The sequence below is a fragment of the Sus scrofa genome, chromosome 13 (genome assembly GCF_000003025.6).
Source record: "Sus scrofa isolate TJ Tabasco breed Duroc chromosome 13, Sscrofa11.1, whole genome shotgun sequence".
Classification (NCBI taxonomy): domain Eukaryota; kingdom Metazoa; phylum Chordata; class Mammalia; order Artiodactyla; family Suidae; genus Sus; species Sus scrofa.
In genome coordinates this window covers 3,032,590-3,055,705 of record NC_010455.5, presented here as the reverse complement: position 1 = coordinate 3,055,705, position 23,116 = coordinate 3,032,590, and the positions used below count along the sequence as shown (strand labels likewise).

Sequence of the window (23,116 nt, the reverse complement as noted above, 5' to 3'; positions counted from 1 at the left end):
AGCTTGATTATGAAATCAAATTTGCTTTCTGTAAATAATCATGCTAAACATTATACGTGAAGACTTATCTGTTGGGTCTTGTAGTAAATAAAGACATAGTATTTGAAAATTCTCCAAACTTTTAAAGATACAGTGGATTTAACATTCAGGACTGACATGAGGGATAATTTTAGAGAGTGGATAATATCCTTTGTATATGGTTCTCCAGTGGCCAGACTTTCCTTAATTTACCAAATTAATTTTAAGATCAAATTTATTGATATATATTTTTTTATTGGAAGTAAATGTTTTCAGTACCTTTTTCATACATAATTCATTTCTCTGAATGATGGAGGGTGGGGAGAGGTCATGATTCATAAGATCCCAATAGCAACTGCAAAACAGATGACCTGGAATTGATTGGTTGTTTTTAAGAAAGCCATGCCCTTGCAAGCTCATCACCAGCTCTCATCTTTCCCCTGTTCTTTCAGCAGTACTCCTGTGACCACTTGATGTTAAATAGAGTATTTATCATATTTTTAAGGGTTGAATAATATGAATAGATTTGGATCTTTAGCTAAAATGGTTCATTCTAACATTGGGTAGTAATAAAAATGCTATCATTATTTACATTTTTTTTTCCTTAAACCTTCCTAAGTGAATTGTGTTTAAGTTTATATCTTGGAAATGAGCACCTCATTCAAGATTTCTTTTCAATGGAGTATTGGTCACTTTACCTAATTTGGGTATCCTGGAGTCTGCTTTTCCTAAGACAGAAAATAATTATAGAAATATAGACTTAGGAAAAGGAGAAAAATAATTTTAATGTAGTTTAATGTTTAACTCTACTTTTTTGGGTTGTTTTTGGTTTGCTTTAAGCAGAATTAACAAATCTCATCTCATAATGCTACTTACTATGGTGTTTTTTTTTTTTTTTTTTTTAATTTTAATGAGTGGGAGTAGTGGTGACAGGTTTTTTTTTCATTTTTTTTAATTACTCAAATGAATTTATCACATCTGTAGTTGTATAATGATCATAACAATCTGATTTCACAGGATTTCCATCCCACAGCCCAAGCTCATCCCCCCACCCCCCAAACTGTCTCCTCTGGAGACCATAAGTTTTTCAATGTATGTGAATTAGCATCTATTCTGCAAAGAAGTTCCGTCTGTCCTTTTCTCAGATTCCACATGTCAGTGAAAGCATTTGATGTTGGTGTCTCATTGTATGGCTGACTTCACTTAGCATGATAGTTTCTAGGTCCATCCATGTTGCTTAAAATGCCGGTATTTCGTTCTTTTTGATGGCTGAGTAGTATTCCATTGCGTATATGTACCACATCTTCTGGATCCACTCCTCTGTCGATGGACATTTAGGTTGTTTCCATGTCTTGGCTATTGTAAATAGTGCTGCAATGAACATTGGAGTACATGTGTCTTTGCGAGTCTGGATAGATGCCCAGGAGTGGGATTGCTGGATCAAATGGTAGTTCTATGTTTAGTTTTCTGAGGAATCTCCATACTGCTTTCCACAGTGGTTGCACCAATTTACAATCCCACCAACAGTGTGATAGGGTTCCTTTTTCTGCACACCCTCTCCAGCACTTATTGTTTGTAGACTTGGATGATGGCCATTCTGGCTGGTGTAAGGTGCTTACCATGGTTAATTCCTCTGTCATTACACAGTCTCATTATAGCCAGCTGCTTTTCTGCTATAACAGTCATATTATCTTACATTTTAAAAAATTTATTCAAAAATCATGTTTGAACATCAGTTTATTCTGCTGTGATGTCCTTGGGAGCTATTGTGTATGCGTAACCAGTGTGTGACCCTACCCCCCAACTTTTATGACTTTTATTCTCTACTTTTCTATTTACAAATTCTTTGCTTACTTTTAAAACATCATTTCTTCACATCTCCTAGCTTATTCTCTTACTCTGAAACTTAGGGCAGATCTAAAAGCTTGATTAGTACTTGAAATCAGTGGACCTTTCTTGAAGGTGACTTTAATGATTCATGTTTTTTTGACAAAGTATTTTTATGGTTACTTTTAGGCCTGTTGTGATTCTTAGTAGTTGAGAGTATTGTCGTAAGATTTGTTCATTCTTTGGCTATTCTAATTTAGTGTGGCTTTTTTTTTTCCTTCCTATTTTTGTTCTCCATGATAGGGATTGCATAGAGTTTTAAGAGGCAGGTATGTATGTTTGTGTGCAGGTGTGTGTAATAAAACTTATACTGTTTTATAATATAAAATTCATTCACTCTTGATAGGTAATAAAATATTTTTAAGCTTTATGTCAGTGTGACAGTGGTATCTTTCTAAAATTATTTAAATGAGTATTCAAGAAAATATCTGACTTTTTGAAACAAGTTTTTTTAAAGTTATACATTTTCAGAATGGCTATAAGAGTTCAGATTTGTTTCTGTACTGTTCAATAAGCATCATTATTATTTTATTTATTTTTTTATTACTCCAATGAATTTATCACATCTGTAGTTATATAATGATCGTCACAATCCAGTTTCACAGGATTTCCATCCCACAACCCAAGCACATCCCCTCACCCCCCAAACTGTCTCCTCCGGAGACCGTAAGTTTTTCAATGAGGTTAGCTTCTTCAGTCATAGTCTCAGGTTTTGAATACCGTGACCCTACTAAATAGCACCTAATTGATTTTTTTTATAGGCTAATTTAAGGTATTATGCATTTATATTATTTGGTCTTTTATTGGAGCTAGTTGAGATGACTTCACTAGAGGATACTGGAGTTTTATATTTAGAGACTTTGGGCCGCAAGTAATTAAGTACATGAGTAAATATAGGTTTATTGTAAATTAATCCAGAACAAGGGGGTTGAGGGTGGTTGAGGTGGTAATATCAGAGCTCTGGTCTGGCTTCTCTGTGAGACTCTTGTTCTTCTCTTGGTAAAGAGATGACCTTTGCATCCTGTACTTAAGACAAACCACCAGAGAAGGTGAACCTCCCCCTGTACATTTCCTTTTTTTTTAATGGAGCAAAAACATCTTTTCCAGCATCTCCACAAAACTGCCCCTGAGGTTTCCTTGGTTACAAGGCCAACTAAACCAATCTACCAACAGAATTAGAATGGGATTACCTCTCTTGCTTATTTAGATCATTGTTCTCTTTTCACCTAGTTGGTCTGCCGGAGTGAGAAGAGACTCATCACCATTCCATATCTGGGGAAAATCATTTTCAGGAAGGAATGAAGGGGAAATAGTTGTTGGGATAGGTAACCTAATAGAAGAAGATTTTTGATTGCCTAAAAATAATTGAAATAGCACACTTTTGGAAAAATAAGTCACTAGGATGTGGAAGAAGCACTATAAATCAAAAAGGTGAAACAGTCAAAAAAAATTTCAGGGCAGGTTCATATGTGTAGTAGCAGCTGGAATAGAAGTTGAAAGACCTAAGTGCTTTTGTCTACTTATGCTTATTAGCTAGCTATGCTTTGTGAACAAATCTGTTCAACTTATTAGGACTTAGTTTTCTTTTGTTGCAAGATGTGTGGGCTTACATTAATGGCCTTCACGATGTTTTCACATCCCAAATTGGGATGCTCTACAAATTCCCAGTGACCTTGAATAATCTCCTGCTTTTGCCCAGAAGGTTTCATTTATATTTCCAAATTTATGTGGCCAAAGTAATAATAATAATTAAATGCCTTCCCCTAGAATTTACCAGAACTTAATGCCATGTTTTGGATTCCAAATAATATAATTTGAAATATTAATAGCACATTTCAGAGGAAAGATTTGATTTTGTAAGAAAATTTTCTGCAAGTAGAAATTTTTTTTTCAATCCAGAGTGATAGAAATTGGTGTTAATTATAGACTTTTATTTCAGAGACAGTGATGAGACTAAACCTTTTAATGTTACTTGTTTTAACTCTCACAACTATCTTATGAAGTTGGTATGTTAACATTTCTATTCAACCAATAGGTGACAGAATTAAAACTCAGAAAGTGTATAGCAGAACATGAATTTGAAAATATGTAGACTTGATAGAAACTGGGGAAATAAAAAAGTAAATTGGAAAGAAGTATTTTTCTTTTGTCAAATAGTGCCATAAAGTAATAATGGTTTAAAAATAGAATTTTCCCCCTAAAAGTTACGTCTACATTTTGTTGACTCCTGACCTTTATAGTGCAGATGTGATTCTAATTTTCAAGTGCTGTTAAATTTTAAGATTGCAAATGAGTGAATAAACAAGCCTCCTTTAGTGCCCCCCTCCCCTTTTGACTGGATAAAAATGTCATTAAGAGTTCTCTGGTGGCTTAGCAGTTAAGGACTTGGACTTTTCACTGCTGTGGCTTGTTTTCACTACTGTGGCTTGGATTTTGATCCCTGGCCTGGGAACTTTTGCATGCTGCAGGTGCTCCCCCCCCCAAAGAATGTCATTTAAAGTAGTATCAAACTAGGGGTGATTATAATACAACCAAGACTGTTTTTAGTATTCAAAACAGGGAAAGTCTTAGATTTTGACTTCTGGGACTACGACCCTTTTTAAACTCGAAAGAGTTTATTTAAGAGCTAGTTAGTAGATCTTGCCTATATCATATAAACTTGATAATTTTGAAAATGTTACTTTGTATATTTTATACAAGTTTCTGAATGGTTTCTGAATTTAGATATACTTCTTCATTCAAAATATTTTGGGATTGATTTTGCCAAAGTAATCTTCAAAATTATTAACGTCTTTTAAGCTTTCAAAAATATCTTTTGGGATCCATTGAAATGATGATGCTTTTACTTTGTCAGATGAAGTGTTTGACAGATATATACATGTATGTGTATATATATGTGTATGTACATCCTACAAGCAAATCATTCTTTTTCATTATTGTTGCAAGAGGATAGTTGGCAGTTAACACAAAGTAGTCAACTCTCAGTTCACACAGGTTGCCTAAAATCTGTCCACCCTCATTCTTCACAGTGTTCTCTAGTCTTTTCTGGAAATTAGCAGGAAGTGCTCTAATCTTCAATAAATCTTTCTTGTGATCACACTTTGCGTCTGCTGGCTGTCAATATTCCAAGCTGCTGATGTGCCTAAAGAGGTTCTTACAGTTACTTGAGTTTATGTGCAGTCTGTCCTCAAATACACGGTCTTCTGTAGCTACTCACAGAAATTCTTATTGGAGCCCACAAACCTTTAGCCCCATCTACTCCACCCAATTCTCAGCTGACTTCCATGGTGTGAAAGGGAGAAGAAATGGAGAAGAACCAGCTTAGCTTCCACCCAGGAGAGGGCTGCCCTGTTGTTTCTTCATTCCTGGAAACAGTACCTCCCCTCTGCTCTCGCCATTGCTTCTGCATGTCAACCAAGGATTTTTATAATTTCTTCACCAGTGTTGAGGTTCCCCCCACTAGCCACAAATGAGCATACGTCCCACGTCATTATGACTAAACGACTATTATGGTGGTCCTGAAACAAAAGAGGTTTTGGCCAATGAAACTAGCTGTTTTTTCAGCTAGCACCTGACAGTAACTTACTTTTGTATTCCATTCATTGTTTTTTATTTACCATAAATGTTTCTCCATTTTTTTTCTTTTTAAAAATTTTTCTTTTAAGGGCCACACCTACAGCATATGTAAGTTCCTAGGCTAGGGGTTGAATCAGAGGTGTAGCTGTGGCCTACACCACAGCCACAGCAACACTGCATCCAAGTCATATCCACAACCTATGCCACAGCTTGCAGCAGTGCCAGATCTTTAACCCACCAAACAAGGCCAGGGACCGAACCTGCATCTTCATGGATACTAGGTGAGTTTGTAACCTGCTGAGCCACAACAGGAATTCCTCCATTTTCCTTTCCTCATCCCCAATATATTTGGGGAATCAGTCCATACCAGCTAGAGAGAGCTTCCTTATTTTTCTTTATAGTCTTGTAGTTTTGCACTCATATGTCAGTTTATTTAAACTATCCCCCTCTTGGAGGGCATTTGGGTTTTGTTTTTTTTAAGTCTTGCTAATTGGTAATAAATGATGGGCAAGTAAAAATTTTTGAATATTTGTGTTTATTATGAATTATTTTAAATATATTATCAACTTCCGAAATAGACTAAATGTCCTCTAAGTTCTTTATTTGAAGCAGTTTTAGTGCATGTATATATATATATATATATATATATATATATATATATATATATATATATATATATATATATATGTGGTGGTGGGTAAATAATGATAATGATAGTTATATAGTACAGCAAAAATGTCATAGATTATGTACTGTATATCAGATTGAGCTGAAATTACTAATTGGCCTGAAAGGTCTCAGGTAGCACCTCAGCCTGTTTTTACTGCATGTAATTGACATGCAGTAAATTGCATGTATTTAAAGTGTATGATTTTACAAGTTTCGACATATGTGTACACCTATGAAACCATCACGACGGTCAAGATCATTAACATTCCCAAAAGATTCCATTTGCCTCCGACCTCGGGTCTGCTTTGTGTCACTGTAAGTTAATTTGAATTTTCCAGAACTTTATATAAATGGAGTTATATAACATATCCTCCTTTTGGCTAACTCTTTTCACCCAGCATAATTATTTCGACATTTATTCATGTAGTGGCGTGTATAAATAGTTCATCACTTTCTGTTGCTTAGTATACCATTGTATCGATATACACAGTTTATCCACTCACTTGTTGATAGAGTTTGAGTTGTTTTTCTTTTTTCATCTATTGCGTATAAAACTATTGTGAAGATATGTCTATAGGTCTTTGTATGATCATATGCTTTCCTTTCTTTTGGGTAAATATCTAGTGGTGGAATGGCTGGACTATATGATACATATATGTTTTAACTTTTTTAAGAAACTACCAACTATTTCTAAATTGATTGTACTATATACATTCCCACCAACAGGTTATGAGAATTCTAGTTTTTTCTGCATCCTACCAATATTTGGTATGATCAGTCTTTTTTTTTTTGTCTTTTCAAGGGCCGCACTTGGGGCATATGGAGGTTCCCAGGCTAGGGGTCTAACGGGAGCTGTAGCCGCCGGCCTATGCCACAGCCACAGCAACACAGCAACGCTGGATCCGAGCTGCATCTGCAACCTACACCACAGCTCACGGCACCACGGGATCCTTAACCCACTGAGCAAGGCCAGAGATCAAACCCGCAACCTCATGGTTCCTAGTCGGATTCATTAACCACTGAGCCACAATGGGAATGCCGTGATCAATCTTTTCTAATCTTAAACATTCTAATAGATGAGTATCTCACTGTCATTTTAGTTTCCATTTCTGAGAAAACTGGTGACTTTGAGCATCTTTTCATTGCTTCTTGGCCATCTTCATATCCTTTATGAAATGCCTTTTCAAATGTTTTTGCTAGTTTTCATTGGACTGTTTTCTTACTCTTGAGTTTTTTGTTTTGGTTTTTTTGTTTGTTTGGCCATGCCTCTGGTATGTGGAATTTCCTGGGCCAGAGATTAAACCTGCACTGCAGTTGCAACCTGTGCCATAGCTGTGACAACACTGGATCCTTAACCCTCTGTACCATGAGGGAATACCCTCTTACTCTTGAGTTTTGAGAGTTCTTTATATGTTCTGGACACAAGTCCTCAATCTGTGGCTATGTTTTCAATCTCATAAGGGGAGCAGAGTTTTGGGGAGCAGAAGTTTAAAATGTTGACGATGTCCAGTTTATCAGTTGTTCCTTTTTTGGGTTTTGGTTTTGGCGTGATGTGTCTAAAAAGATCTCTATCTCACTATCACATAGAGTTTTTCATCGAGAAGTTTATAGTTTTAAATTTCACATTTAGATCTAGAGTCTATTTTGAGTTAATAATTGCATGTAGTACGAAGTATATATCAAAGCTCACTTTTTTATATATGGAAGTCAGTTGTACATATATGTAGGGGTCTGTTTATAGACTTGGTTATGTTCCATTGATTGTATTTGTCTGGCTTAATGCCAGGACCACACTGTTATGATAGTTTATAATAAGTCTTGAAATCACCAACTTTTTTTCTTTTTCATAATTGTTTTGGCTATTCTGGGTCCTTTGGATTTTAATGTGAATTTTAGAATCGTCTTGTCAGTTTCTAGGGGAAAAAAAGAAATTGGGATTGTGTTGATCTGCAGATCAACTTGGCAGAAATTAACATGTTGGCAACACTGAATTTTCTAACCTATGAACAAACTATATCTCTCCATTTATTTAGGTCATCTAAAAATTTTCTCAGCAAATTTTATAATTTTACTTTTACAGCTTTTGTCACATTTATCCATGTTTTATAAATTTTTTTCCTACTGTAAATGTTATTTAGTTTCAAAATAGGCTAATTATTCTCCACTCCTGAGGTAAATTTTTCCTGAGTAGTCTGCCCAAGGCTCCTAGCCTGGCTGGTAGGAACAGGACACTGTTCCCTCCAACTTGGCAAAAATTGGTGTTTTGTTGTTGGTGGTGTGTGTGTGTATGTGTCTGTGAATGAGTGAGAGAGAGAGAACTTATGTATTGCAATAATTTGTGGCTCTCCAGAGAGCTAATGTGTATAAATCAGGTATACAGTGGTATTAGAATTTCATAGGGGCAGTTGGGGAAAAAAATCTAAAAAGGCTCTTGGACAGGGTGATGAGGGAAAAAAGGTTGAGAAATACTGCTTTCATTATTTTGGATGGTAGCTTTCACCAGTCTCCTATGGTATTCTTACACACATGTGCTTCTCACTATTTAGTGGATTTCATGAGGGGATATTCTGTAGGTCTCTGGGATTTCTCTCCTTGTACCATCCTCCCAACTGTTCCTATCCTGAGAATTGTAGCCCTGTGTTCTCCCAAGACTGTCAGCTCTGTCTCTTCAACTCAGGGAAATATGCCTATTAAAATTTTATATAGCTCTTTAAAAGCCATTGAGAAGCATTTTATCAGTTGAAACAGTTGACTGACATTCCATTGTTTTCACACTTAAACCTTACATATTTTGTGAAATGGTAATTTTCTATTACAGTCCAGCAGTATTGCATTTGATAATTAAAAGTGCCCAATCATAGGAGTTCTCTTGTCGTGCAGCAGGTTAAGGGTCCATTTTGGGTCATTGCTGTGGTGCAGGTTCAGTCCTGGCCCAGGAACTTTCATATTCTGTAGGCACAGCCAAAGAAAAAACTACCCAATCACTTCTGCTTTCTCTTACTCTTCTAGGACTCGGTATTGTTATGTAATTTTATTTTTGTTTTATGAAAAGCAAGTAAGCCTTAGCCTAGGAGTATCTGATTAGTGCTAAATTTGAAGAGAGAGTAAGTTCAGTATTTAAGAGGATGCTCTGTGGACTTGTCCTTTTAATGTTAACTACTGATAAAGCAATGTCTAGATTACAACATGAATTAGTGCTAGATTCAAAACTTCCTAATAGCATTTGCCTCAGGGCAAGAATCCTGCCTTCCATTTTGTAAGATAGTTAGCACTGGGGAGGGATTTTAGAGATCTAGTAGTTAAATCATCTGTTATTGATGAGGCAAAACTAAGACCCGTAGAGTTTATTTGATTTGATTTGATCACTTCCATTTATATATTCTTTCTCTCACATCATGTTCCATTCATCACAAGTGACTAGATATAGTTCCCTGTGCTATACTACAGAATCTCATTGCTTATCCACTCCAAATGCTATAGTTTGCATCTGCTAACCCCAAACTCCCACTCGATTCCCTACCCCTAAGCAACCACAACTCTGTTCTCTATGTCCATGAGTTTCTTTCTTTTCTGTAGATAGGTTCATTTGTGCCTTATATTTGATTCCAGATATAAGTGATACCATATGGTTCTCTTTCTGACTTCCTTCACTTATTAGTATGAGTCTCGAGTTCCATCCATGTTGCTGTAAATGGCATTATTTTGTTCTCTTTTATGGCTGAGTAGTATCCCATTGTGTGTATGTACCACATCTTCTTAATCCATTCATCTGTTGATGGACATTGAGGTTGTTTCCATGTCTTGGCTATTGTGAATATGCTGCAGTGAAAGTTTTTTCAATGTATCTTTTTCAATGAAAGTTTTGCCCTGGAGTAGGAATTGCTGGATCATATTGTAAGTCTACCTTTAGTTTTAAGCAACAGGCATTTATTAGTTCACAGTTCTGTAGGGCAGAAGCCCAGGTTTGGTGTTGGCTGAGTTCTCTGCTCAGGGTCTCTCATAAAGCTGAAACCAAGGTGTCCATGGAACATGTTCACAACAAGAGGCCAAAGAAAGAATTCCACATCTAGGCTCATCCAAGCAAAATTTGGTTCCTTGTGGTGTGAGATTGAGGCTCCAATTTTCCTTCCTGTCAGCCAGGGAGGGTCCCTCTGACAGTCTTGGGCACATAATTATCCCCTCCATCCTTAAAGCCAGCTAGCAACAGAGAATCGTTCTGACATAACAGAGACTACATCTGGTTTTTATTCATTCATTTCTAACAGTTTTTAAATGGCTGCTACTTACAGTTGGCCCTCTGTATCCATGGATTAAAAGTACTTGAGAAAAAAAAGTTCCACAAAGTCCCCAAAAAAGCAAAACTTGAATTTGTCCCAGGTCAGCAACTACTTACATTGTATTAGACATTGCAAGTCATCTAGAGATAATTTAAAGTGTCAGGAGGATGGGTTATACAAACATCAAGAACAATACCATTTTATATAAAGGACTAGTTGAGTATCCACAGATTCTGCCTCAATCCTCCACGGATACTGAGGGATGACTATACTGGGTATAAATACACATAATTCAAACAAGGTCCCTATCTCCAGAGAGTTACAGAATATGGCACAAGTCAATTAATATGAGTGTTACAAAGGAGAAGTTCAGAGTGCTACAGACATCTAATTAGGCTGACATAATACTGCTTGGAGGACCAGGAAAGGTATTCCAGAAGCCTTCTATTATTTTTCTACTGCTACATAACAAATTCCATAAGCATAGCAGCTTAAAGCAACATTTAGTTTTCTGAGTTACCTCCATACTGTTTTCCATTGGTTGTACCAACAGTGAAGGAGGGTTCCCTTTCCTCCACACCCTCTCCAGCATTTGTAATTTGTAGACTTACTGATGGTGGCCATTTTGACCAGTTTAAAGTAGTACCTCATGGTAGTTTTGATTTGCATTTCTTCAATAATTAGTGATATTGAGCATTTTTTCATGGGCCTGGTGGCCATCCATATGTTTTCTTGGAGAAATATCTATTCAGGTCTTCTGCCCATTTTTCAGTTTGGTTGTTTGTATTTTTGCTGTTGAATTTATGAGCTGTTTGTATATTTTGGAGATTAAGCCCCTGTCAGTTGCATCATATGCAACTATTTTCTCCCACTCCCTATGTTGTCTCTTTGTGTTTTTTGTTTGTTTTTGTTTGTTTGTTTTATGGTTTCCTTTGCTGTTCAGAAGTTTGTAAGTTTGATTAGGTCCCATTGGTTTATTTTTGTTTTTGTTTCTATCGCTTTGGGAGACTAACTTAAGAAAACATCTGTATGGTTGATGTCAGAGAATTTTTTTTTTGTGTGTGTGTTTTCTAAGGCCGCCCCTGTAGCATATGGAGGCTCCCAGGCTAGGGGTCTGATCAGAGCCATACCCGATGGCCTATGCCACAGCCACAGCAACTTGGGATCCGAGCTGCGTCTGTGACCTACACCACAGCTCACAGCAACGGCAACACCGGATCCTTAACCCACTGAGCAAGGCCAGGGATCGAACCCACAACCTCATGGTTCCTAGTTGGATTCGTTAACCACTGAGCCACAATGGGAACTCTGATGTCAGAGAATGTTTTACTTGTGTTCTCTTCTAGGAATTTTATGGTGTCATGTCTTATGTTAAAGTCTTTAAGCCATTTTGAGTTTGTTTTTCTGAATGGTGTGTGGGTATGTTCTAGTCTCATTGACTTATATGCAGCTGTTCACTTTTCCCAGCACCACTTACTGAAAAGACAGTCTTTTTCCCACTTTATATTCTTGCCTCTTTTGTTGAAGATTAATTGACTGTAGGTGTCTGGGTTTATTTCTGGGTTGTGTATTCTGTTCCATCGGTCTGTCTGTTTTTGAACCAGTACCACACTGTCTTGGTTATTATAGCTTTGTAATACTGTCTGAAGTCTGGGATGGTTATGCCTCCTGCTTAGTTTTTGTTTCTCAGTATTACTTTGGTAATTCTGGTTTTTTTTTATGGTTCCATATAAATTTTTGAAGTGTTTGTTGTAGTTCTGTGAAAAATGTAGTGGATAATTTGATAGGGATTGCATTGAATCTGTAGATTGCTTTGGGTAGTATGGCCATTTTTATTATATTAATTTTTCCAGCCTAGGAGCGTGGAATATTTTTCTATTTCTTTGAATCCTGTTTACTTTCCTTGATTAATGCTTTATAGTTCTCAGCATATAAGTCTGCCACCTCCTTATTTTTATTCCTAGGTATTAATTTTTAGGGCTGTGATTTTAAAAGGTATTTTTGTATTCCTTTTCTGATATTTCATTGTTAGTATAAGAAATGCAACCGATTTCTGAATGTTAATTCAGCTACTTTGCTGAATTTGTTGATCAGTTTGAGTAGTTTTTGTGTGGAGTCCTTAGGGTTTTCTATATATAGTATCTTGTCATCTGCATACAGTGACAATTTTACCTCTTCTCTTCCAGTTTGGATACCTTTTACTTCTTTTGTTTGTCTGATTTCTGTGGCTAGGACTTCCAATATTTTGTTGAATAAAAGTGGCATCCTTGTCTTGCTCCAGGTTTAGCAGCAAGGGTTTCAGCTTTTCTTTCTTGAATATTATATTTGCTGTGGGTTTGTCATAAATGGCTTTGATTATGTTACGTTCCCTCTATACCCACTTTGGTAAGAGTTTTTATCATCAGTGGATGTTGGACTTTGTCAAATGCTTTTTCCACATCTATGATCATGTGGTTTATGACTTAGCTTTTGTTAATGTGGTGTATGATGTTGATTGACTTACATATGTGGAACCTTTTTTGTGAACTTGGGATGTATCCCACTTGGTTGTGGTGTATGATATTTTTAAATATGTTGTTGGATTCAGCTAGCTAAAATTTTGAGAACTTTGCATCTCTATTCATCAAGATATTGGCCTATAATTTTCTTGTTTTGGTAGTATCTTTGTCTGGTTTTGGTATTAGGGTGATGTTGGCTTCATAGAATGTCTTTGGGATTATTCCTTCTTCTTCAGCTTTTTGGAAAAGCTAAGAAGGATGAGTATAAGTTCTTCTTTCTATGTTTGGTAGACTTCGCCTGTGAAGGTAGCTGGTCCTGGACTTTGTTTGTAGGCAGTGTTTTTATGACATATTCAATTTTATTTCTAATGATCATTGATCTATTTCAATTGACTTGTTTCTTCATTCAGTTTTGGTGGGCTGTATGTCTAAAAAGTTGTCCTTCTACATTGTCAAATTTGTTGGCATATAATTGTTCATAATATTCTCTCCTGGTTTTTTTTTTGTATTTCTGCAGTATCTGTTGAGATTTCTCCATTTTCGTTTCTTATTTTGTTTACTCGAGTTCTTTCTTTTACTTGGTAAGTCTGGCCAGAGGTTTGTCAATTTTGTTTACCCTTTCAAAGAACCAGCTCTTGGTTTCATTGATTTTTTTTTTTTCTATTGTTTTTCAACTCTATTTTATTGATAACTTCTCTGATCTTTTATAACTTGCTTCCTCCTGCTGACTTTGGGTTTTGTTTGTTCTTCTTTAATTCTTTTAGGAAGTACGTTAAGTTTTCGACTTGAGATTTTTCTTTTCTAAGGAAGGCCTCTATTGCTATGAACTTACCTCTAAGCACTGCTTTTGCAGCATCCCATAGATTTTGAATGGTTGTGTTTTCATTATCATTTGTCTCAAAGTATTTTTAAATTTTCCCTTTTGATTTCCTCATTGACCTGGTTTTTTAGTAGCATATTGTTTAGTCTCCATGTAATGAGTTTTTTCTCATTTCTTTTCCTGTGGTTGATTTCTAGTTTCATGCCATTGCAGTCAGAGAAGATATTTGAAATCATTTCTATACCCTTAAATTTGTTGAGGTTAGTTTCATGCCCCAACATGTGGTCAGTCCTTGAGACTGTTCCATGTACACTTGAGAAGAATGTATATTCTGGTTTTTTTGGATATAATGTCCTGAAAATGTCACTTAAGTCTAACTTTTCTATTGTGTCATTTAGGATCTCTCTTGCCTTACGGATTTTCTGTCTAGAGGATCTGTCCATTAATGTGAGTGGGTTGTTAAAGTGTCTTACTGTGGTTGTATTCCCATCCATTTCTCTCCTTTTAGGTTTGTTAATACCTGTAGTATGTATTTGGGTACTCCTGTATCAGGGACATATATGCTGACGAGTATAGTATCCTCTTCTTGAATGGATCCTTTTATCAATAAATAGTGTCCTTTTTTGTCTTTCTTTATGGCTTTTGTTTTAAAGTCTGTTTTGTCTGATATGAGTATTGCACCACCTACTTTCCTGTCTTTTCCATTCGCATGAAATGTCTTTTTCCATCCCCTCACTTTCAATTTGCATGTGTCCTTTGCCCTAAGGTAAGTCTCTTATAGGCAACATATTTTAGGCTCTTCTTTTTTTATCTAGTCTGTCACTCTATGTCTTTTAATTGGAGCATTCATTCTATTGAGATTTAAGGTAAATTTTTTTTTTTTTGGCCTTTTTTGCCATTTCTTGGGCTGCTCATGCAGCATATGGAGGTTCCCAGGCTAGGGGTCGAATTGGAGCTGTAGCTGCTGGCCTACACCACAGCCACAGCCACGCGGGATCCTTAACCCACTGAGCAAGGCCAGGGATGGAACCCGCAACCTCATGGTTCCTAGTCAGATTCGTTAACCACTGAGCCACAACGGGAACTCCTTTTAAGGTAATTATTGATAAATATGTATTTATTGCCTTTTTAAACCTTGTTTTCCAGTTGATTCTATGTTTCTCCTTTGTCCCCCCCCCCCCTTTTTTTTTGGTTGGATGATTTATTTTATGCTTGTGTCTTCTTCTTTTTAGTTTTTGTGAATGTATTGTTTGGTTTTCATTTGTGGTTGTCCTGTTTTTCAAGTATGTTAGCCCCTGTCTATATTTGCTTGCTTTAGCCTGATAATCATATGTGCTTAAACACATTCTAGAAAAAAAGAATTTAGATTTTCCTACTTTTCTACCCCACTTTATGATTTTGATGTCCTTCTTAACATCTTCACATTTATCTTTTTGCTGTTCCTTGTGTTGTTGTGTTTTTTTCACTTGTACAGTAGTTTTTTTTTTTTTTTTTTTTTTTTTTTTTTGTTCTGCGTACTAGTTTATTTAAGTGATTATTTTCCAATTGTGATTTCCTCCATCCAGTTTCTTCTTAATTTTTTAGTTAGAGGAGCCCTTTCAGTATTTCTTTTAGAATGGGTTTAGTATTGCTGTACTCTTTCAGTTCTGTTTGTTGGAGAAATTTTTTATTTTTCCTTCTATTGTAAATTATATTCTTGCTGGGGAGAGTATTCTAGGCTGTAGATTTTTCCCTTTTAGAACTTTGAAAGTATCTTGCCACTCTCCTGTAGTGTTTCTGTAGAGAAAGTTCATAGCCTTTTTTGGGGGTCTCACTGCCTTTAGAATCTTCTGTTTAACTTTGCTGTTTTTATTACTATGTCTTGGTGTGGGTCTGTCTGGTTCAACTCTTTGGGGCCCTCTGTGCTTCCTGTATTTGATATCTGTTTCCTTTAGATTTGGAAAGATTTTAGCCATAATTTCTTCAAATATATTTTCAGTCCTCTTTTCTTTTTTTCTCCTCCTTCTGGAATCCCTATTATTCATAGATTGGCCTGCTTTGTATTATTGAATAGGTCTCTTATATTGCTTTCATGTTTTTTTTAAATTTGTTTTTCTATCTGCTGTCCTGATAGGGTGATTTCCATTATTCTATCCTCCAAATGAGGAATTCAGTCCTCTACATTATTCATTCTGTTCTTCAGTTCCTTTAACTCAGCTTTTGTCTCTGCAAATGAATTTTCTAATTTTTTCTTGGCTCCTCCTTATATTTTCCAGTTCCTTTCTAAAGTAATCTGTATTACTGTTCATATCCACTCTTAATTCTTTCATATTTGTTCTTAATTCCTTCAGAATTTTCATTATTTCCTTTTTGAATTCTTTGTCTGTTAGATTGCAGAAGTCTGTTTCATTGTTTGCTCCTTCCTGGGAATTCTCCTGTTCTTTTAATGGGAGTGGTTCCTGAGCTTCATCATTTTGCCTGTATTTTTCTTATGCTGTGAAATTTGATAAAACAAATACTCTAGTCTTGTAGGGCTATTATATGTGAGAGCACCCCTGGGTATTTTGTTCTGGCTTAACATTTATTTTTGGCATGAGGGCTGCTTTTGGTTTGGATGCTTGCTGTCTCTTTCTTCAGTGAAAGTAGGCTGTTGTCCTCTTGATAGGGTGCTGCATGCACTTCCAGATAGACAAAGGCAATGAATGAATGGGGCTATTAGGCAAGGTTGCTGGGCCCTTGACAATGGAAGGGCCTGTAAGGAGGTGGCACAGGCTGTTCCTACTTGCAGATTCTTGGGAAATGGCAGTGACCCTCATGTAGATGTAGGAGTCCATAGTATTTGGCAGTGACTGCAGCAGGGTGTGTGCATTTTCAGGGGAGCGAGAGCAGCAGCAGGTGGTGCTCGATTGCAGTGCCTTCCTCCATGCTGACCTCTGAGGTGACTGGGGCTGCAGGTGGTGCCTTTTTACAGATCCCTGACACCTTGCCCACCTCTGGTGTCAAATGACTGTGGTGGTTTGCCCCTGCCACCTGTAGACCATGCAAGAGGTGCCCCCTCATGCTTTGCCTGCCCAGGAGGTGCCGCATTGCCCTTAGCCCACGCAAGAGTCATCCCATTGCCCATAGCAAGCAAGAGGTGTCTTGCTGTGCATGTGTGCAGAGAAAGGTATTTCCTTTTTTTTGGTCTTTTTGCCTTTTCTAGGGCTGCTTAGAAAGATATTTCTTTGGCAGTCTGCCCCTCTTCCTCTCACCCTCTCCCACAATGGTGTGCTGCTTCTTCTTTTGGCCCAGACCTCCTCCCTAGTTGTGGCGCCCCACTTCCCAGCCTGTGGCTCACTACTCCCTAGCCCCTCAGGCTGCCTCCACACAGGCAGTCCTAGTCCTCTCCCCACACTGACCACCAGAGCCTGAGTCTCAGCACCCAGTCCCCACCAGAGCATCTCAAGGTGTGGTGTCCAGGAGGTAGTACCGATGCTCTAAGCAGCTCTCTCTCCTTTGCCCTGCTCAGTCCATCTGCCGTGCTTTTTTCTGTAGCTTCGAGGTCCTTCTGCCTTGGCTGATCTCCCCGTCAGTTAGGTGGCTTCCCAGGGTGTGGGTTCCTTTCCTCTTTCATAGCTCCCTCTCAGAAGTGCTGATCCTGTCCTGATTCCTTTTTTTTCTCCCTCTCTCTCTTTTTTTCCCCTTTTGTTCTACCCAATTATGTGAAGGGTTTCTTGTCCTTTTTAGAATTTTAAGGTCTTCTGCCAGGGTTCAGTAGTTGTTCTACATGTAGATGGGGTTTTTTTTGATGTCTTTGTTGGTGAAGGTGCATGCCATGTCTTACCACTCTGCCTTCTTGATCTTGCCTGAGAATGCCATGTACCTAAACAGTTTACATTCCCATCAGCATTATAGGAGAATTTGTATTGGACCACATTCTTGGCGTTTGCCCTACATCTTTATTTAGCCATTCTGTGGTATGTGGTAGTATCTCATTATTTATAAAATTTGAGTTTTGAAGGTTTTTTGATAACAGTGTCAAATAAGTACCTTTTTATATGTTTATTACACATTCATATAGCCTCTCTTATGAAGTGCCTCTTAATTCTTTGGCCCCTTTTTTCTTTTCATTTTTCTCTCTTTCCTTATTACTTTGCAGTAGTTCTTCATATATTCTGAATTTGTACCCTTTGTGAGCCATGTGTGTTGCAAATACCTTATCCCGTTCCAATTTGCCTTTTCACTCTATTGTGTCATTGAACATGAGGTCTTAATTTTAATGTAGTCAAATTTTTCTATAGTTTCTTTTATCATTAATGCTTTTGAGTTTTTGATACCTTAAGAAATCTTTTCTTAACCTGAGTCATAAAGATAATGTATTTGTTGTTTCTGAGAACTTTATCACTGTGCTCTTTAAATTTAGCTCTATAATATGCTTACAGTTAAGTTATGCATATAATGTGAGGTAGTGGGGTTTTTTCCCTTTTCAGAATGGGTATAGAATTGACCCAACATAATTTATTTTCCTATGTTTTGTTGGGCTGTTTTATTTTTAAATTTTGAAAGTCCTTCCTAAAGAATTTGAATGCAGGTTCTCTTTCAGATATGTGATTTGCAAATGTTTTCTCCCAGTGTATGCCTTGTCTTCTTATCTTTATTGTATCTTCCTCAGAGCAAAAGTTTTTCTTTCTTTCTTTTTTTTGTATTTTTAGGGCTGTACCCATGGCATATGTAGGTTCCCAGGCTAGGGGTCCAGTCAGAGCTGTAAATGCCAGCCTACACCAGAGCCACAGCAACATGGGATCCGAGCCTCATCCGACCTACACCACAGCTCACAGCAGCTCACAGCAACGCTGCATCCTTAACCCACTGAGTTAGGCCAGGGATCAAATCTGTGTCCTAACTGATGCTAATAGAGTTCATTAACCACTGAGCCATGACAGGAACTCCAAGTTTTTCATTTTGATGAAGTTTAATGAAAAATTTCATAGACTGTGCTTTTGGGTTCACATCCAAAAACTGACTTATATTTTCTTATATCTTCTATAAGTTTTAAATTTGAGTTATGGCAGATATGTGATCCTTTTTGAGTTATGTTTATTTTAGGTGTTAATAATAGAGGAATGTTCATATTTTGGCATGCAGGTATACAGGACAATTTGTTGAAAAGATTCACTTTATAGTAACTCTTCAAATCACACAGAGTAAGACCCCCCCCACCATGTTCTATTCCATCAAAATTGCTTTTACTATTTTAATATCTTTTCCTTTCCACATAGATTTTAGGTTGTTATGTCTACTATGAATCCTGCTGGGATTTTGATTAGAATTGCATTTAATCTGTATAGATCAAATTGATATCTTGGCAGTAAAGAGTCTTCCGATTCATGAACATGGTATCTGACTTTCTCTGATTAGGCTTTATTTCTTTTATGAGTGTTTTATAGTTTTCAGCATACAAATATTGCAAATTTTTGTTAGATTCTTACCTAAGCATTTCTTTTTTCTTTCTCTTTTTTCATCCTTTCATATTATAAATTGAAAGTTTTTTCAATTTTGATTTCCAGTGTTAATTGCTAGTATATAAATACACAATTGCTTTTTGTATGTTGACCTTGCATTCAACAGCTTTTCTAAACTCATTTTAGGATTTAAAAAAAAGTAAATTCCTTGGAATTCTCTGTATAAACAGGACCCCATCTGTGACAGTTTTATTCTTCTTTCCCAGTCTGTCTGTCTTTTATTCTTTTTCTTGACTTACTGTACTGACTAGAACTTCAAGTATCAAAATGGATAGAAGTGACAAAAGTAGACAAACTTGCCTTGTTCCGGATGTTAGAAGGTAGGCATTCAGTCTTTTAGCATTAAATAGAGTATTAGCTGTAACTTTTGTAAATACTTTTTATCAGGTTAAGGAAGGTCCCTTTTATGCCTTGTCTGTTGAGAGTTTTTTTTTAAATCATTAAAAGATGTTTTTTTAAATGTGATCATATGATTCCCCCCCCCCGCCTTATTTAGCCTAAATAGGTTGACTTACATTGGTTGTTTCTATTTGAAGGAGATTTATGATCCCAGAAAAAACCCTACTTGGTTGTGATGTAGTATTCTTCTCATATATTACTGGATTCAATTTGCTAAATATGCTTTTAGTTGAAGATATTTATATATTTGTTGATGAGCCATATTAATCTGTAGTTTTTTTGTGATATCTTTGCCTGGTATTGGTATCGGGATAAAAACATGTTGGCCTCTTAAAGTGGGACATGTTCCCTTCTCTTCTGCTTTCTAGGTGATGTGCAAATTGGTATTATTTCTTCCTTAAATGTTTGGTAGAATTTGCCATTGAAACTATCTGGGTGTGACGGTTTCTTTCTTAGAGCAGTTTTTACCTGTGAATTCGGTTTCTTTAATAGCAGTAAGACTATTTGGGTTACCTGGGTTTTTTTCTTCACTAATTTTTTTTCTTTCAAGGACTCAGTCTTTTCATCCAAATTGTGGGGTTTATATGCATACAATTTTTCATAATAAAATCCCTAAATCATTTTAATGTCTTGAAGGTATGTACTGATAATCCTCTCTTTGATTTCTGATGCTGGTTCTGTCTTTCTTCTTTTTCTCTCCACCCTGCCTTTTTGGCTGCCCCACAGCATATGGAGTTTCCTGGGCAGGGGTCACATCTGAGCCACAGTTGCAACCTGCAGCTCAGCTGTGGCAGTACCTCATCCTTTAATCCACTGTGCCTCACCGGGAATTGAACTTGCATCCTGGAGCTGCAGAGAAACTGCTGATCCCGTTGTGCTGCAGCAAGAGCTCCCTGCCTTTCTTCTTTGTCATTCTTGCTAGAGGATTATCAATTTTAATGATCTTTTCAAAGAACCAGATTTGAAGTTCATTAATTTTCTCTATTTTTCTGTTTTCACTTTTATCGGTTTCTGTTTTTTGTTTCTGTTCTTCTGCTTGCTGTGTAGTTATTTTATTCTTTTTCTAGTTTAAGTGAAAGCTTAGATTATTCATTTGAGAACTTCTTTTGTGATAGAAACTTATAATATTTAAATTGCCCTGTGAATATGGCTTTAACTTCATATCACAAATTTTGACATGTTCATTTTCATTCACTTTAAAGTATTTTCTGATTTCCCTTGAGTTTTCTTCTTTACATGGGTTATTTAGAACAAGTGTTCTGCTTTTATTCTACTTTATTATTGAAGTATATTCTTTGCTTTCCAAATACTTGGGGGTTTTCCAGGCATCTTTCTCTTACTGATTTCTGTTTCAGTTCTGTTATGACTACAGTAAATACCTTGTATAATTTCAGGTTATTGCAATGTTTTAAGGTATGGTATTTGGCCCAGAATATGATCTACCTTGATGAATATTTCAAGTGCAGTTGAAAATAATGTATATTCTTTTGTTCTTAGGTAGAGTGTTATAAAAATGTCAGTTAGGTTCAGTTGATTAATACTGTTGTTCAGGTCATCTGTATTTTTGCTAATTTTTATATTTACTTACTGTTTTGGGTACTAAGAAAGCCATGATGAAGTTTGTTAAAATTGTGGATTATCTGCCTATCACTTGATTTGTATCAGTTTTGCTTCCATATACTTTGGTGGTTTTTTTGTCTTTTTTAAACTTTTTTAAATGATTTTTGTTTCCGTCATAGTTGGTTTACAGTGTTCTGTCAATTTTCTACTGTACAGCAAGGTGACCCAGTCACACATCATATGTACATTCTTTTTCTCACATTATCATGCTCCATCATAAGTGACTTGATATACTTCCCAGGGCTATGTAGCAGGATCTCATTGCTTATCCATTCCAAAGGCAATAGTTTGCATCGATTAACCCCAGATTCTCAGTCTATCCCAGTCCCTCCTCCTCCCCCTTGGCAACCACAAGTCTATTCTCCAAGTCCATGAGTTTCTTTTCTGTGGCAAGGTTCATTTGTGCTGTATATTAGACTCCAGATATAAGTGATACCATATAGTATTTGTCTTCTTCTTTCTGACTTACTTCACTTAGTATAAGAGTCTCTAGTTCCATCCATGTTGCTGCAAATGGCATTGTTTCATTCTTTTTTATGGCTGAGTGGTATTCCATGGTGTATATATACCACATCTTCTTAATCCATTCATCTGTCTATGGACATTTATGTTGTTTCCATGTCTTGGCTATTGCAAATACTGCTGTAGTAGACATGTGGGTGCCTTTGTCTTTTTCAGTGAAAGTTTTGTCCAGATATATGCCCAAGAGTGAGACTGCTGGGTCACATGGTAGTTTGTATTTAGTTTTTCGAGATATTTTCATACTGTTTTCCATAGTGGTTGTACCAGTTTACACTCCCACCAAACAGTGTAGGAGGGTTCACATTGTTCCACACCCTCTCCAGGGTTTATTTGTTGACTTGTTAATGATGGCCATTCTGACTGGTGTGAGGTGGTACCTCCTAGTAGTTTTGATTTGCATTTCTCTAATAATCAGTGATGTTGAGCATTTTTTCGTGTGTTTGTTGGCCATCTGTATGTCTTCTTTGGAGGAATGTCTATTCAGATCTTTTGCCCATTTTTCAATTGGGTTATTGGCTTTTTTGCTGTTGAGTTGGATAATTTGTTTGGATAGTTTGCCTTTGTCAGTTGCATCATTTGAAACTATTTTCTCCCATTGTGAAAATTGTCTTTCTGGTTTTTTTATGGTTTCCTTTGCTGTGCAAAAGCTTGTCAGTTTGGTTAGGTCCCATTCATTGGTTTGTTTTTCTTTTATTTCTGTTGCTTTTGGAGACTGTAAGAAAACATCTGTATGGTTGATGTCAGAATGTTTTGCCTGTGTTCTCGTCTAGGAATTTGATGGTATCTTGTCTTACATTTAAGTCTTTAAGCCGTTTTGAGTTTATTTTTATGCATGGTGTGAGGGTGTGTTCCAGTTTCACTGGTTTACATGCGGCTGTCCAGTTTTCCCAGCACCACTTGCTGAAAAGACTTTCTCCCATTTTGTATTCTTACCTCCTTGTTGAAGTTTAATTGACTGTTAAATGAATTGACTTTTTTGCCACTATGTTATGTGCCTCTTCATCCCTGGTAATTTTCTTGGTTCTGAATTCTTTAGCTGTCTTTTCATTACTGTTTGCATAATACACATTTTAACATCTTTTTAACTTTAGCATAACCATATCATTATATTTTAAATCGTTTCTTGTAGGTAATATATAAATTAGGTTTTCTTATATCCAAAATGACAATCTCTGTCTTTTAATTATTGTGTTTAGATCTTTACATTTAATGTATTTATTGATTTGGCTGGATTTAGGTCTACCACTCTGTTTTTATGTCTTTTTTTTTTGTTGTTGTTGTTGTTGTTGTTGTTGCTATTTCTTGGGCCGCTCCTGCGGCATATGGAGGTTCCCAGGCTAGGGGTTGAAT

General features: G+C 36.6%; 1 protein-coding gene across 11 annotated transcripts in view; it reads left to right on the top strand.

Moving 5' to 3' along the window:
- The window catches only part of ANKRD28 (ankyrin repeat domain 28), a 212,889-nt gene that overhangs the window by 80,038 nt on the left and 109,735 nt on the right, over nt 1–23,116 (top strand).